This window comes from Narcine bancroftii, chromosome 5 (genome assembly GCF_036971445.1).
Source record: "Narcine bancroftii isolate sNarBan1 chromosome 5, sNarBan1.hap1, whole genome shotgun sequence".
NCBI lineage: Eukaryota > Metazoa > Chordata > Chondrichthyes > Torpediniformes > Narcinidae > Narcine > Narcine bancroftii.
In genome coordinates, this window is record NC_091473.1 from 110,039,003 (window position 1) to 110,056,898 (window position 17,896).

A 17,896-nucleotide genomic window follows, 5' to 3' on the forward strand; every position below is an offset into this window, starting at 1 on the left:
GCTCTACTCATACACCCATAACTGTGTGACCAGGCACAATTCCAATGCTATCTACAAGTTTGCTGATTATATTATAGCCATTGGCAGAATCACAAATGGCAATAAGGAAGCATACAGGAGGGAGATAGATCAGATTGTTGAATGGTGTAACGATAACAACCTTGCACTCAATTTTAGCAAAACCAAGAAGATGATTGTGGGTTTCAGAAGGAAGTCAGGGAAACATATCCCAGTCCTCACTGATGGCTTTGTAGTGGAGAAAGTCAAGAACTTCAAATTCCTGGGTGTCAACATCTCAGAGGATCTGTCCTGGTGCCTCCATGTTGATGCAATCACAAAGAAGGCTCGCCAATGGCTATACTTTGTGAGGTGTCTGGGGAGAGTTGGTATGTCACTGAAAACTCTCAAACTTTGACAGGTGTACGGTGGAGCTGTAGGTCAGGTCATGGTCTAAGTGCTACTGGTACCACATAATCCAGTACTACCTGTCACGTGGTCGGGTGTTTGGTGACTAAACTGGCTCCCCCACCAGACTTGCTTAGTGCAGAGGGTGGTGAGACACCATGCAGGATGAAATAAAAGACCTGTGAAAGGGTGGACAAACCCTCTGGAAGGGTCAACAGCCATCTAGCAAGCACGCACAGTGAGGTGTGGAAAGGGCATCCCTTGCATCAAAGCTTAGTTTGGCCATTCACTACAACAGAACTTCACTACCGTCTTAGACCTCATCATACCGCTGGATCTGGGAGGGGATGTTGAAGGTAGGTCTGGACCTGTGGGAAACCCCCCCCCCCCCCCACTTGCCTAAAATCCATTCATGCACATGCTGCTCTTTTCTGCAGAGCAGGGTATCCTTCCCACAAACTGACAAAGGATTATCATCCTCTGGGATGGATAGCTAGAAGAAGAACCTTGGAGACCATTCTGGCTGTTTTCATCCCTGGTATGGAGACGTCAACTCTTGAGACAAGAATAAAATCCAGAGGGTTGTTAATTTGACCTGCGCCACCATAGGCACTAGACTTCACTCCATTGAGGACATCTGCATGAGGCAGTGTCTTTAAAAAAAGCAGCTTCTATCCTCAAAGACACCCACCACCCAGGCCATTCCCTCTTCACTCTGCTACCATCAGGGAAAAGGTACTGGAGCCTAAAGACTAGCACTCAGTTGCACAAGTTCTTTCCGCTACCATCAGATTCCTGAATAATCAATAAACAAAAGACCCTGCCTTACTTTTCATGCACTTTTTTTTGTTTATAGTGATGTTGTAAGATTATTATAATATGAATGTTTGCACTTTGAAGCTACCACAAAACACTAAATTTCATGACTTGTTCATGACAATAAATTTTGATTCTGATTGAGTTTAAGGATTAACTATTTTTCACAGGAGGGCTATTAACCACAATTAAATAAGCAAAGTTTCCTTTTATACTTTTCATGCAAGGGTAAAATTTACTGCCTGTAAAGAATATTTGAGGCAAATTCTATAAGAATTTTTAAAACGGGATTGGAAATGTACTTGAATTTTCTTATTGGGAAAGGCTTAATGAGAACTAATTGGTCAGCTCTTCCAATGTATAGCAGAGGGTCATGGGGTTAAAAAGTCTACTTCTGTGATGTGGAAGTTTATGACGACTAAGTTTAATTCATTTTTTTTTATTAGTGGATTCACTCTTCTGCTGTTCAGCTTGGTTGTTATCAGGAAAAAAAATTATATGGTCACTTATTTGGATTGTTTTAGTTCCTTAATGCAATTCTTAATCTAAGAACAATACCAAAATCTCAGACACTATTTTAAAAATAAGCATTAAGCAGGCAGTGAGAAGTGTTTGAAGTCCTGGCAACGGAGGTGTTCTACGTCAATGATCATGGAGTTCTCCATTATGTAAGACAAGTGCAAGTTGAGAAATATTTTTCAGAATTGAAGGGTAAAGTAAGACAACAAAGCACAATTTATTAATTTACTACATAGGCAATGACTATTTTCTATATTAGGGATGGCCAAACTTGCTTAACACCAGAACCAAATATGATAAACTTGAGATGTTTGAGAGCCGCAAGGCATGAAAAAACATTATATACAGGTTTTTACTCTTGTATGTGTTTTTTTTACAAACATTTTGTAAATGAAGAAATTCCTGTATGTAATATTTATTCATGTATGTATTTTTAAACTGCTAATTTGTACTAGTTTCAATAATCAAAATGTGAACATATGACATGTACTCATGTTACAGTTGAATTGGGTGGACAAATTTTAGGGGAAAATTTAGGGGGATGATTGTTGCACACAAATTTTGACCATGTTGTTTGAGACATTGGGAGCTGGGATGGCAGCTGGGACCAGGTGATAAGCCTGCTTTAGAGACAGTGGGTGGGAGGGTGGCCGGGACATAGACAAGAGTCTGCGGTCGATACGTCAGGAGCTTTGGCAAGTGGCAGGGGCCTAGGTTAAAGTCTGTGGCCGGGGTGTCAAGAGCTTAAATGGGTGGGAGGCCTAGGTGAGGATCTGCAGGCAGGACACCAGGGAGCTTGGCTGGACGGGAGTCCGGGGCACTGGGGGCTTGGCTGAACAGACGGTTGATGTGAGTATCTGAAGTCAGGATGTCAGAAAGTCCGGTGGGCGAGTGGCTGGGGTGTCAGGAGGTCGGATGGACAGGTGGTATGGATCGCATTTGTGCTCAATGAATTCCACGTGCACCACAATCATGTGATCGCAAGCCACACCTACTAACACTACACGTCCAAAATACCTCTGCAAGCCGCACATTCTTGACAAAGAGCCACATGTGGCCTGCGAGCCGCAGTTTGGCCTATATAGTAAATCAAATATTTAAAATTATTTCTATAATTATTTTGCTTGCTTTGAGTGGTTATAATTCTTAATTAATGGAAGCATTTAATCTTGGTTATGGTAAAGAACTTGCCAAACCCAACTATGATTTTTGAAAATGAATCAGCATTCTTTAGCAGATAGCTTGTTTTGATTGTTACCTTTCGCTGATGTTTGTCTGAGATTGTCTGCTACATCACTTGACACTGCTGTGTGCTGAAGCAATCATGGATAGCTGCTGAATGCTGCCATTGTACAGCTTTGTACAACCATGGTATGCTTTGGCTGGCTTCAGTTCTATCTCACAGAATGCCAAATTATGCCAAAGATTGATCACTGCAACTGTCGTAGAGTGAAAGAAGAGCTTGTGTTTGCATTCGAACATAACTTTTGGACAGGGCATAATTGTTCTGTCACTTGCTATCATCTTGCATTTTACATTGTATATTAAAATGTTTATGCTTTTAATCAACCCAATCATGTAAAATAAGTACTTCGTACAAGTATCAAACATGATACCTTATGACTAATTCCATAAAAGTCTGGCATGAATTTAGATCAAAGGCGATGGTTTTCCAAGAGGCTATTATAATCACAGTTATATCTCAACATTGCTCTTTCCTAAATTTGTCTTTGTTTGCACATTAAATTATCTCTTGATCCTGAGAATAGGGGACAGAAAGATTGAGATGCAACTTTAAATCGATTGAAATGTCAGTGATTTGGAGAAAAATGCACAATACCTTGGTTGCTGGAAGTCTGAAATGGAAAATTCTAGAAATAATCAAAGTCAATAGGCCTTTCATTAGAATCCATATCTCTGGGTTTAATAATATTGAATAATATGGCTTTGCACTTGTCGAGATGTAGTGGTATATTGAATGTTGTCTGAGATGTCTCCCTCTCTCTTATTCTGAAGTACAGAAACCAAAAGTATATTTGGTTTCCAATGTGCACTGGATAGAATGCCCGGAAGCTTTCTTGCATTCACTTTCTAGAAAACATGAGGTTTCAGATCACACACCATATTCCAGTTTGTTACTTGGCCTTCAACGGGTTTGGAATTGCTTAACTTCTTCAATTTCAGCAGTAACCTGCTGAGTTTGGAAATTACTGATTGAATTTACTTTGTGTCACTTTACCAGTTTCTTTTTTTTTGTCCTTGAAGTTTCTATTGCATGATATATGCACATGATTGGCTCTGCTAGAACTCGTGCTTTCTAAAGGCCCTTTCGGGTAGCCTGAACACCCCAGTGTAAAGCTGTATAATCTTCCCCCTTGTGGCTAAAAACATGCTCATCTGAATGCAGCAGAAGCACCGACGCCAACCCTCGGGGAGGGACCTGAATGTGCAGCTTCTTACAGAAGCTGCCTGATGGTGAACTGATGACTCTATCAGGTGGCGATCCAACTCCCCGCTGCCTAACAGCTCCACCCCCCACCCCCACCCCCACCCCCCCCCAGGCCTGGCTGGCTGCTCCTGCACCAGAGCCGTTCTCTGCGGCTCAAAATGCGGCACAGCAATGGCAATCTTTCCTACCCATAATCCCCATTGCAGCTGGAACTGTGTGAGAAAAAGCAGTTCCACCTGCATGGAGGATTGAGTAGGGAAGACCGTCATTGCTATGCTGCATATTTATATGGGTGGCGCTGTGGTACCAGTCGCCTCGCCTCCATCAGATCAGGAAGCTCTCCTGGATATGAATAGACCCTTTCAGGTGGACCAAGCGACGCTGCAAGCGGCCTTTTAGGGCTGCCACCTGAAAGGTGAGTTCACAAGTTGAGATCTGCTCCTGCTGCTGCCCTCAAAGCTGAGGGTCCACTTGAAAGGGCCTTCTGGTTCATACCAATAATTTAAACAAATGTTTCACCCTTATTTAAAAAGTTTGCAGATGAAAGCAAAGATGGCAAGATAATTGGTGAGGAAGAAAAACTACAGTCAGCAGGCAAATATCAATGGACTTGTAGGGTGAATAAAAAGCTTGCTGATGAGACAATGCATTAGGAGAAGGCAAAGAAGTGGTAGACTAGCTTTCTAGAAGAATATTAGGGAAAGTTGAGGCAGAGAATATTAGAACAAAGTGTTCATGCACCATTTGTGATGGAGTCATTGAGTGCTGTGAACCAGTCTGGTTATCATATTCCAAAAGATTATAGTAGTACTGCAAAAAATGTAGAAGGAATTTAGGTGACCTTGCCAGGGCGAAAGAATTTCAGTTCTGCAAATAAAATGTCCAGCAGAAGCTTTTTTATAAAAAAAAAAGGATGATTTGATAAAGATGGGTAAAAATTCTGAGAAATCTTGACAGGATGAACAATGAGTATGTATTCCTCAACACAGGACTCCATAATTGGGGGATAGATTGCAGAACAAATAAAGGAGAACTGAAGAAATATTTTTCATCCAATGTGGTGGGGATCTGGAACTTGCTGTTTGAAAGGACAGGGGCAGAAACTGTACACCATTTAAAAAAAAACGTGAGTATTGGAGGTGCAATAACCCACAAAGTTTCCAACCAGAGCTGAAAAGTGAAAAAAGTTGTCTCACTTTTTTTGACAGGTTCAAAAGAGGATCTTCTTGCTGCAAGATTCAGCAATTCACTAAAATTTTCATCTTTAGAAATCATGCTGAAATTATTTCATGTATTTTCTATGATTATATCTGATACAAATCCAGACCATGGAAAGGGGTACAGATTAAAACACCACGACTAAAGGGTTTGAGTTGCAGGGATTGGCTGGGTCTTTTCCCTGGAGAGAAGGAGGCTGTGGGGTGACCTAATGGAAGTTTGTAAAATCATGAGGGATTTGGATGAATTAAATGTTCAGTCTATATCCAGGGTACATGATTCTGGAACTAGAAGGACATAATTTGTGGTAAGAGGGCAGAAATTAAAGAAAGACCGGAGGGCAACTTTTTCCACTTGGGATGGGCTGTTTATTTTTAATTAACGCAAAATCCTTTTTCTTTTTCCAGTCTTATTTACTCGGAGTTTTTCGTCTTTGTTATTCAACACATTCAGAAAGAAATTGAGTGGCAAAAAATAATTCTGATCGAACTGTGTTTCGTGATTCTGTGCCTTAAAGTGTAACTGATGCACATGTAAAATAAAAGGAGCGGTGATGTTCAGCTACTGGATTTAGTCTATTCTTTAGAAACATTTTATACAACACTGTATACATTTTAAAATTAGGTATTTTTGTTGATAGTGTTGATTATCTGAAAAGTCCTGTTGTAAGCAAACTTTTATTTCTGTTGAATATATCCACAGATGATGCAAAATATTGGCACAGCTGTTGGATTGACTTTCACATTTAAAATGTTTTGCATTCAAAAGCAAAGATGCAATTGGACAGAATGAGACCTATTCAGAAATTTAAGTCCAATGTAATGCTTGATTAACTCTCTGCTGAACTTTGTTCTAAGATTTGCCTGAACGCAAGTGATGTCATTGATAAATTTCAGATATTCTCTTTAGCTTACCAGTAATTCAATTTGAAGGATTAAAAGCAGTGCTTGGAGTCCATGTGGGGATCTGGCCTTAATAGGGGCAGCACAGTTATAGTAGCAGATAGCACAACGCTGTTAGAGTACCAGCAACTGGTGTTCAAATCCAGTGCTGTCTGCAAGCAGTTTGTATGCGTTCTCCTCATGTCTGCATGGGTTTCCTCCCACCATTCAAAACATACTGGGAGTGTATTTGGGTGGCATGGGCTTCTGGGCAAAAAGGCCTTATTGCAATGTTGTATTTTAAAATTTAAATAACATTGTGGCATCAATTCTTCCACTTTGATCCTGCGCAATGGATGTGGAGGATCACTGAGCTTCTCCTGTAACTTATGGTATACACACTCAAAATAATCTTCTATGTACAGATTGAACAGGAAGACAAGAACTTTAATTTACCTCAGTAAATCACCGTGTGGCTTTCCAATGAAATTTAATAGTTTTCCTTCATTTTATTCAGTTTGACAGAAATATTACTTTTGTTATCTCTATTACATAACCATTTGATTTTTTTTTCTAAAGATCTGCTGGTTTCCCGGAGAACATTTGTTATGAGAAATATCAAGAAACACTGTTGTTTTGGAATTGAAAGACCTTCTAAAAAATTTCTGCATAAATTTGATTTGAACATTTTCAGTGTGTTTCGAAGCAATTTTTCCACCAAGAAAAGGAGACTCTGTGGCGGCCTGCAATTGCGGAGATCGGGCCGGCACATCGCGTGATAGCAGACGCGGACAGAGATCGTTAAAGCGACTCCCAGGACAATGAACTGGTGGGGGTAGAAGCTGGGGCAGCATCAGACCAACAGCCCTAAAATGGCGTTGGTCAACCTGCCCAGCTAACTCAGCAGAAACAGGCTGGGGAAGAAGGGCATTCATTTGCATGGAAGTTCCCACCCGATATTTTTTTTTTCATATGGACGACTCAGTCAATCTGCAAAGATGGCGGGAACTTGAACAGTATGAAAGCAGCCTTTCCAGCCCTAATAAAGGAGTGAGTTTAATCTGCCACACTGTGTGTGAGTGTTTCTTTGTTGCGGTCGGCTACAACTCCATCATTTACTCATCTTAATAAATACACTAAATTTGGCTGTTAAATTGTCTCTCTTCTAAAATGAATGTCCCTGTGGTAGACGTTTTAATGCACTGATTTAAAAATACTCTTAATATTTCACAATTATTTCATGCAGCTGTTGAGCATGGTGGACTTGTTCAATTCATCACAACTGTGGGATCTGGCCGTAATTCACAGAACATCTGCTTGTAATTCTTGAAGAGCTTGTATGAATATTTTTATTGGAATTGTATTCTAATCAACAAAAGGTGATGCTGTTTGTTTTCCCTTCAGTCAGTCAACAATCTTCTAAAAGCATAGTTGGACTGTCATTTATGTGACCTGTGGTTTTTGAACAAATTGAAAATAATAATTTCAGAAAATGTTCCTATAAACACATCTGAAGTGCATATAGAAAATGCTTAATGCTTGGTCTTTTAAAATGCACAATGTTGCTGTAATTTTACAAAAATGACATTTTGACAAGTGTTTTTGGGACGAGGAAAATGCAAGGCTCTCTGATTAGAAGTAGTGGTTGATATTAGACTTTCCATTTACATTACATTGGCCAGAATACCAAGAATGTATTCACTCAGGAAGCAGGCACAGGGTCAAGGGAAGTAAGGAAAACAAACAGTGAGGTCATAAAGATTAAAGAGGAGGAGGTGCTTACTATCTTAAAACAAATAAGGATGGATAAATCCCCAGGGACTGACGAGATATTCCCTTGGACCTTGAGGGAGGCTAGTGTAGACATTGTAAGGGCTCTGGCAGAAATATTTAAAATGTCCTTGGCCACATGTATGCTGCTGGAAGATTCGACGGTTGCTCACATTTTGTTCTGTTGTATAAAAAAGGCTTGTAACCCTGGAAATTATAGGCCAGTGAGCCTGACATTTGTAGTAGGTAAATTATTGGAAAGTGTTCAAAGAGATTGGATACAATTATTTGGATAGTCAGGGACTGATTAGGGATAGCCAACATGGCTTTGTGCATGGTACATTGTGTTTATCCAATCTTGTTGAGTTTGTTGAGAAGGTTATCAGGAAAGTTGAAGAAGCTGTGGATGCTGCCTACGTGGTCTTTAGTTAGGCCCGTGACAAGGTCCTACATGGGAGGTTAGTCAGGAAGTTTCTGAAACTAGGTATGCCTGATGAAGTAGTAAACTGGACTTGACAATGGCTGAACAGAAGTCAAGTAATGGTGGATGACGGTTTCTCAGATTGGAGGCCTGTGACTAGTGGTGTGTTTCAGGAATCAGTGCTGGGACAATAGTTTGTCATCTAATGTGGTAAATTGTATCAGCAGGTTTGCAGATGACACTAAGATTTGAGGTGTTATGGAAAGCAAAAGGTTTTCAAAGCTTTCAGAGGGATTTGGACCAGCTGAAAAAATGGGGGTGAAAAATGGTAGATGGAATTTAATTCGGACAAGTGTCTGCTGCATTTTGGAAGGACAAACCAAGAAAGGATATGCATGATAAATGGTAGGGCTCTGAGGAGTGCGGTAGAACAGAGGGACCTGCGAATACAGATGCATAATTCCCAGAAAGTAGTGTTACAGGTAGATAGGGTTGTAAAGAGAGCTTTTGGCATATTGGCCTTCATAAATCAAAGTATTGAGTAAAGGAGTTGGGATGTTATGGTAAAATTGTACAAGACAAAATGTGGAGTATTGTGTGCAGTTTTGGTTACCTAACTACAGGAAAGATTTCAATTACAGAAAAAAGTGCAGAGAAGATTTACTAGGATGTTGTGGGACTTCAGGAACTGATTTGCAGGGCAAGGTTAAACAGGTGAATGTAGAAGAATGAGGAGATTTGATAACAGTATTTGAAATTGAGGAGGATAGACGGAGTAAATATAGGGAAGTTTTTCCCACTGAGGGTAAGTGAGATACAAACCAGAGGTCATAGGTTAAAGGTGAAAATGGAAAAGTTTAAGGGGAACATATGGGGAAACTTCACACGGTGGTGGGAGTGTGGCATTCCCAGTAGAGTGCTCAGGGGATGTTCTACTCAGCTAGCAGAAATTCTCATCGACATTTTAAAAAACTTCCTAATAAGCGCCGAGGTCCCAACGTGCTTCAAAGTTGCCACCATTGTTCACGTGCTGAAGAAATCATCTGAATCCTGCCTCGATGACTACCAACCAGTCGTGCTCACGGGCATCCTCCTCTTGCACCTTTCTGTTGATAGAAAAATATCATTTGGTTTCACTGTCTCCTGGCCACTGATTATGTTACACATCTCCTTGTTCTCTTTTGTTGCAGAGAAAACTAACTCTGCCTTGCCACGCCCTGTTATTAAGATTCTCCTCTTCTGCACAATTTTTCATCATTACTGCTGCGATGTAACCAAATATACAAAGTACAGAAATGATCTGACTGATGCTCACGTACCTGTAATGAGATCTTGGTTAAATAAAAGCAAGTATTCTGCAATCTTCACCATCTAATCTGCATATGCATTCCAGTTTCTCATTACCTACATCTTTCTTGTTTCCACTTCTCAACAGCATTACCTCACACTTCCTTGAACTAAATAAACCCAGCATATTTTAACAATCAAATTGATTTGTCACTCTCTGATAAATAATTCAAGCCATTGGCTGAGTTAAAAGTTTGCATTTTTGGAATGATCTATTCAACCATTGCTCTCCAGTTTCTGTATTTCTTTATGTTGGAATGGACCCAATTCTAAATCATCTTATTTAATAATGTTGAAAAACAGTCAGCAATGAACTAAATTATCATCTCTTCCTTGGCATAAGCCCTAACTGCACTGAATGTAAACACTGAGGTATGTGTTCTCCTGTATTTATTCCTTTAGCCATGGTTCTACTTTTCATGTTCCCATTTTTTTCATGTTTCTATTTGATACAGTTTAGTCTAGAAATAGCTATCAGTATATATAATTGTTTAAAAAACGTTATTTTAGTGGAGCTCCATAGCTTTTCAGCTAGTAGCACTTCACATCTGGGAGACACTACTGCAACTCTAAACCCATTCCTGAAGCTTTAATATACAACAATGCAGCTGAGGGAAAGTGTTGTACTATTGGATGCCCTCTTCCATTCCACAACAATATTTTGCTGGTACTTGTCTATCAAGTAAATTATTTTAGCTTTGACACTTTGATATTTGGAAATTAGTTGCCATGTTGCAAAGAATATAGAAGTGTTTCGATGACACAAGATTTTCATTTATTGTTAAACATATCAATATGTTCTGAAGTTAGAAAAAAAACCCAATGGATTCCCAACTTGAAAAGTTGACTGGCAATTTCTCTCAATCAATGCTACCTGATCTGCTGACTTCATTCTGCTTCTCATTGTTCACTCAGATAAAGGTTATAGCCTTAGGTGAGACTGGAAAAGATCAGGGCGATTCTATCAGACCATGTCTATTCAGTGATCCAAGCTTTAAAAAGTGTTAAGAAATGGCTCTGTGAGTAGACTGGTGAAATTCACTCTTCTGAGTTGAATGCAACAGGAGTGGGATTCTACAGAGGGGGGAAAAAAACATTGATTATATTTGTCTGGAAACCTAATTAAAATTGAATATTGGATTTGACATTGCCTTTGGAAAAGCGAGAGAGTGGTAATGGATGATGGCATCTTTGACTGGAGGCCTATAACTAGAGGTGCGCCTCAAGTATTTGTGTGGAGTCCATTGTTGTTCCATATTAATTATCTGTAGATGAAGTGGTAAGATTTGAGGAGTTGTAGGGAGAGAGGAAGGCTTTAAAAGTTTGCATAGGGATTTAGACCAGCCAGAAAAGTGGGCTTCAAAATGGCAGATGAAATTTAATATAGACAAGTGGAGATGTTGCAATTTGGATGGACAACCCAATGTATGACATGCACAGTAAATGGTAGGAGATTGAGGAGTACAGTAGACGAGAGATATCTGGGTATACAGATACACAATTCCCTGAAAGGGTTGTGAAGGGAGCTTTTAGCATATTGGCCTTCATGAATAAAAGTATTGAGTATAGGAGTTCTGATATTGTGGTAAAGTTGTATAAGACTTGGGTGAGGCTAAATTTGGAGTAATATTTGCAGTTTTGGTAGCCTACTACAGGAAAGATGTCATTAAGATTGATAGAGTGCAGAGAAGATTTATTAGGATGTTGCCAGACTTCAGGAACTGAGTTACAGGGTAACATTAAACCAGTTAGGAATTTATTCTCTGGAGGATAGAACAATGAGTGGAGATTTGATAGAGGTAGACAAAATGATGATGGGTGCAAATGGAATAAATGCAAGTCGACTTTTTCCACTTAGGTGAGATACAAACCAGAGGACATGGGTTAAGGGTGAAAGGGAAGGTGTTTGGGAGTAACATTAGGGAAAATTTCTTTACTTGATGGAGCTTTTGTAGAAAGTTAATAAGATGGTGGCCAGTACCCTTGCCTGCCTCAGTCTTTTCAGCAAGTGCTGACACTGTTGAGCCTTCCAGACAAGTGACTTGTTATGTGTACAGGATAGGTCACTTAAGTGGACTCTGAGGAACTTTATGCTCTCTACTACTCTCCACTACCGAGCTATTGGAGTATAGTGCTGGGTGGTCATTTCTGGTCCTCCTGTCATCCACGACCGTCTCCTTCATCTTGTTCACATTGAGACTTAGGTTGTTGCTGATGAGTCCAACCACTATTGTCATCTGCAAACTTGATTCTAGAGTTGGATCTGGTGTCAGGTGCATGCTGAGCATACAGCCCTGATGTGTGCCAGTGCTCAGCGTAATACTGCTTGATGTTCTGTTACTGACCCAGACAGACTGTGGCCTTTTTGTTTAGGAGGTCCAGTTACAGAGAAGGGTGTTGAGTCCTAGCAAGGATAGTTTGCCACTAAACTCTGGGGAATGATTGGATTAAACGCCAAGCTGAAGTCTATGAACAGAAATCTGGCATAAGAGGTGTCATTCTCCAGGTGGGTCAGGATGGAGTGGAGGGACAATGCTACAAGCATCATCTGTAGAATGGTTCTGACAGTAGGTGAATTGAAGTGGGTCTGTATGTGGTAAGTGCACTTTGCAGAATTCTCATCTTGCAGAATGTGGGTCATCGTGGAAGCCAGCAGTATCCTTGGTGACTTCATCTGCGAGAAATGCATCCAGCTACAGCTCCTGACAAGCTGACTTGAGGAATTAGAGCTGGACTTGGATGAACTCCTGATCATTTGGGAGGCAGAGGGGGCGATAGATAAAAGTTGCAAGGACACTATTACACCTAAGAGGCAGGAGGAGAGTAGATGGGTGACAGTCAGGAGAGGCAAAGGGTACAGGCAGGCAGTGCAGGGCACCCCTGTCGTCATTCCCTCAATAACAAGAATACCATTTTGGATACTGATGAGGGGGGCAACCTGCCAGGAATAAGCCACAACAATGAGGTCCATGGCACAGAGTCTATTCCTGTGGCTAATGAGGGAAGGGAGAAGAAGAAGCAAGCTGTAGTGATAGGGGATTCCATAGTTGGGGGGGGGGGGTGGGGCAGGTGGGATGGATAAGAAATTCTGTGGAAGAGATGAGTATCCTGGACAGTATGTTGCCTCTCTAATGACAGGGTTGAGAGAGATCTCAGATCGAGTTCACAGCTTTCTCAGGAGGGAGGGTGAGCAGCCAGATGTCAAAGTCCATTATAGGGACCAATAATGTGGGTAGGAAGGGTGAGAAGGTTCTGCAGGGAGTTAGGCACTTGGTTGAAGGTCAGGACCTCCAGGATTGTGATCAGAACTTATTGTCATGAAGTTTAGTGTCTTGCAGCAGTATCATAATCCAAATATTCCTATTATAACCATCTTACAACATTGCTCTTTAAAAATAAATGGATAGATATAAAATAATAGTGCATGGGAATGAGGGCAGTGTCTTTGGTTCATTGATTCATCAGGAATCTGATGACAACTGGGAAGAAGCTATCCTTGTATCGCTGAGTGCTTATCTTCAGTCTCCTGTACCTTTTTTCCAATGGTAGCAGAGTGAAGAGGGCATGGCCTGGGTGGTGGGGGTCTTTGAGGATCATAATGCCATTAGTTTCAAGTTAATTATGGAGAATAGGTCTGGTCCTTAGGTTGGGATTCTAAATTGGAGAAAGGCTAATTTTGAGGAAATGAAAGGGTATAGAATACGTAGATTGGAATAACTTGTTTTCAGGCAAGATAATTGGATGACATTCAAAAGTGAAATTTTGAAGATAGAGGGTGCTTTTTTCAACCTTATGTAGATATCCTCTATGAAGTGAAGTCTGGTGCCTGTGATGTCACAGGCCGAGTTAACAACCTTCTGGAGTTTATTCTTAACCTGAAGTTGGCACCTCCATACCAGGCAGTGAGGCAACTAGCCAGAATGCTCTCCACAGTAAACTTTTGGAAGTTTGAGAGTCTTCAGTGACAGACCGAATCTCCTCGGACACTTCAAAGTATAACCACCAGCGAGCCTTCTTTGTGACTGCATCAACATGGAAGCTCCAGGACAGGATCTCAGGATTGTTACTTGTGCCACATGCAAGTGAAGTTAGAAATGGGAGGACACGATGCAGGAGGGAAGGCTTCGGGTTTCTATATCACTGGGCTCTCTCAGGGAAGGTGGGGCCTGTTCCAACTGGACAGTTTGCATCTGAACTGGAAGGGAACTATTATCCTTGCAGAAAGGTTTGCTAGTGCTGCTCTGGTGGGTTGAAGCTAGAGTGCCAGAGGAGTAGAAGAGGGAAAAGATGTGAAAATTGCATGAACTGTAAGAAGTTGATGGGAAAAGTAGATGTATGAGAGCATGTGGAATTATGACATTGTGACTATTAGTGAAACTTGGTTGCAGGAGGTGCAGGACTTGCAGCTCAATGTTCTGGGCTTTCATTTCTTTAGATGCAATAGAAAGGGGGGTTGAAAGGGGGAGGAGTGGCATTGCTCATCAGGAGAAATATCACAGCTGTGCTTGGGCAGGACAGATCAGAGGGATTGGATTGAGGTTATATTGGTAGAGCTGAGGAATGGGAAATGTATGACCACACTCATGGGGTTGTATTATATACTGCCCAATAATCAGTGAGAATTGGAGGAGCATATCTGTAAAGATGAAGCAGACAGCTACAGGAAACATAAGGTTGTGATAGTAGGAGATTTAAAATTTTCACACTGACTGCAAGAAAGTCTGGATGGCTTGGAGTTTGCCAATGTGTCCAGGTAATTTTTATAAATCAATATGTAGAGGTACCAGCTAGAGAGTTCAATACTAGATCTCCTTTTAGGGAATGAGACAGGGCAGGTGACTGAAGTATGTGTAGGGAACATTTTGGGTTCAGTGATCCTAAATGCCATTAGGTCTGGGCCTCGGGTTGAGATTCTCAATTGGAGAAAGGCCAATTTTGAGGAAATGAGAAAGGATCTAGGATAAATTGTTTTGGGGCAAAGATGTGCGAGGTAAGTGGAAAACCTTCAAAGGTGATATTTTGAGGGTGCAGAGTTTGTAATTTCCTATCAGGTTTGAAGGCAAGGTTAAAAGTAATAGAGAACCTTGGTTTCTGAGGGATATTGTGGATCTGGTTTAGAAGAAGAGAGAGGTGTATAACAGATTTAGGCAACATGGAGTAAGTGAAGTATTTGAATATTTAAAAAAAGCAAAAGAAACCTCAAGAAAGAAATCAGGAAGGCAAAAATAAAAAGACGAGCAATGTGAAGGATATTCAAAGGGTTTCTATAGGTATATTGAGAGCAAGAAAAATAGTAAGGGACAAAATTGGTCCTCTTAAAGAACAGAGTGGTCAGTTTTACATGGAGCTAAAAGAGATGGGGAAATATTACTTTTTTTCATTAGTTTTCACTTAGGAAATGGGCACAGTTGTTGGAAGCAAGGAAAATGAGCAGTGAGGCCATGGAATCTATACAGATTAAAGAGGAAGAAGTGCTTGCTGTCTTAAAGCAAATAAGGGTGGATAAATCCCCAGGGCCAGACAAGATATTCCCTCAGACCTTGAGGGAGTCTGGTGTAGAAATTGCAGGGGCTCTGATTGAAATATTTAAAATGCCCTTGGCAATGGGTATGGTGCTGGAGGATTGGAGGGTAGCTCACTTTTTTTTTAAAAAAAAAAGGCTTCAAACATAACCCTAGGAATTGTAGGCTGGTGAGTCTGACATTAGTATTAAGTGAATTATTGGAAGGAGTTCTAAGAGATCAGATATACAAGTATATGGATAGCCAGGGACTGATTAGGGATGGTCAACATGGCTTTGTGCATGGTAGGTCGTGTTTAACCAATCTTGTAGAATTGTTTGAGGAGGTTACCTGGAAAGTTGAAGGAAAGGCTGTGGATGTTGTTTACATGGACTTTATTAAGGCCATAGACAAGGTCCCACATGGGAGGTTAGTCAGAAAGGTTCAGAAGCTAGGTATTCATGGGGAAGTAGTGAACTGGATTTGACTTTGGCTACACAAGTGGAGCTAAATAGTAGAGGTTGATGTTTTCTTCTCAAACTGAAGGCCTATAACTAGTGGAATGCCTTGGATTGGTGCTCAGACCATTGTTGTTTGTCATCTATATCAATAATAATGTATTCAATTGGATTTGCAAGTTTGCAGATGATACTAAGATTGGAGATGTTGTGGACAGCAAAGAAGTTAGACAAGTCTGAGGTGTTGCATTTTGGAAGGGCAAACCAAAAAAAGACATGCATGGTAAATGGTAGGGAATTGAGGAGTGTGGTAGAACAGAGGGATCAGGGAATACTGGTTTTGGCATAATTGGCTTTCATAAATCAAAATATTGAGAATAGTAGTTGGGATGTTGTGTTAAGGTTGTACAAGACATTGGTGAGGCCAAATTTGGAGAATTGTGTGTAATTTTGGTCACTTAACTACAGGAAAGATGTCAATATGAAAGAAAGGGTTGAGAGAAGATTTACTAGGATGTTGCTTGGACTTCAAGAACAGAGTTGCAGGGAAAGGTTAAACAGATGAGAACTTTATTCTCTGGAGTGGGTTAGGGTGGTAGAAGAATGAGAGGAGATTTGATAGAGGTATTTAAAATTGAAGCGAATAAACAAGAGTAAATGTAGGCTTTTTCCACGGAGGGTAGGTGACGTATGAACCAGAGGACGTGATTATGAGTGAAAGGAGGGAACGTGAGGGGGAACTTCACACAGATAGTGAGAGTGTGGTGTGAGCTGCTATTTGAAGTGGTGAATGTGGACTCCATTTTCACTTTTTTTTTAAAGAAGACTTTGGTCAGGTATAAGGATGCGAGAGGTGTGCACTGGGTGTAGGTCAGTGGGATTAGGGAAAAAAAATGGTTTGGCACAGACTGGAAGGGCCAAAATGGCTTGTTTCTGTTCTGTAATAAGACCTACCTACAACGATTTCTTTTGTTACCTGCTCAATTAGGCTTGTGAGGCATGGTCCTACGTTCACAAAACTTTACTGGCTATTCCTGAGTGACTGTATTTTCTAAATGCTCATAAATCTTTCCCTAAGAAACCTCTCCAATAGTTTGCCCACCACTGACATATGACTCACTGTTCTATAATTCTCTGGATTCTCCCTATTTTCTTTTAACAGAAAGCCACATTTTGCCATTCTTCAATCCTCCGGAACCTCCTCTGTGCCAAGGAAGATGCAAAGATCACAGCCAATGCCCCAGCAATATTTTTTCCCCCTTCCCAGAGAAACTGGAGGTGTATCTCATCCGGTTCCAGGGACTTTTCAATCTTGATGCTTTATCTCAACATAATTCAGCACATAAGGTTGTTCTATTCTGCCCTCACCTTGACAAAGATATTTTACTCTGGTGAATACTGAAACAAAGTATTCATTTAGGACCTCTCTAACCTCATCTCGTGTATTCTTCCTCTTAACTTGCTGCCTCCCTTGTTTTATCAGCCACTGTTCCTTTTCCTACCATTTTGACTCTGTGAGACAAACCTCCTGGCAAATTCTGCCCCATTACTCCCTCTTGCAGTAAGGAGATGCCAGTCAATATTTGAGTAGTTGAAGTCTTCCCATGACAGCAACCCTGTTATTTCTTCTTTTTTCCAAAATCTGCCTACCTATCTGTTCCTCAGGTTACTTGGGGGCTGGCAGACTACTCCTAATAAAGTGGCAATTCCCTTCCTATTTCTGCAGCTGTGATACTATCCCTGACCATGTTTCTGTAATAACTGGAGAGCAGCAGTTCTTTCTGGTTCAGATAGAGCCTCCTGTAATCCATTTTCTTGTCTAGCGATTTTTTTTTTTTTTTTATTTTTTTTTTTGGGTCATTGAGAGGGTGGGTCTGAAGGGATTAATTCTCAATCTCCCCAGCATACATTTGTGTGGAACCATTAATACTGTGGAACTTGTGCAGGACATTGGATAACTTTGGGAATTGCTGCTTTTCTCCTCATTTCAGCATGGAAGGAAGTGCTTACTACAGGTCAGAGACGATGATGAAGCTCCTGTGAGTCTTGCATGTGGCCCTAACATTTGTGCACAAATCTGTGTGGCATTCCCATTTCTGGTCAGTATTGTG

General features: G+C 40.8%; 1 protein-coding gene across 12 annotated transcripts in view; it reads left to right on the forward strand.

Annotated features, from left to right (window-relative positions):
• Positions 1–17,896, forward strand: part of pik3r3b (phosphoinositide-3-kinase, regulatory subunit 3b (gamma)) — a 582,698-nt gene that overhangs the window by 26,334 nt on the left and 538,468 nt on the right. For 5 of the 12 annotated variants that reach the window (XM_069938746.1, XM_069938748.1, XM_069938749.1 and 2 more), the window contains exon 2: positions 5,179–5,315. The exons of the other annotated variants lie outside the window; for them this stretch is intronic. The gene's annotated coding sequence lies outside the window, so the exon portion shown is untranslated. The remainder of the gene's footprint in view (positions 1–5,178; positions 5,316–17,896) is intronic. 12 annotated transcript variants of the gene reach the window in all.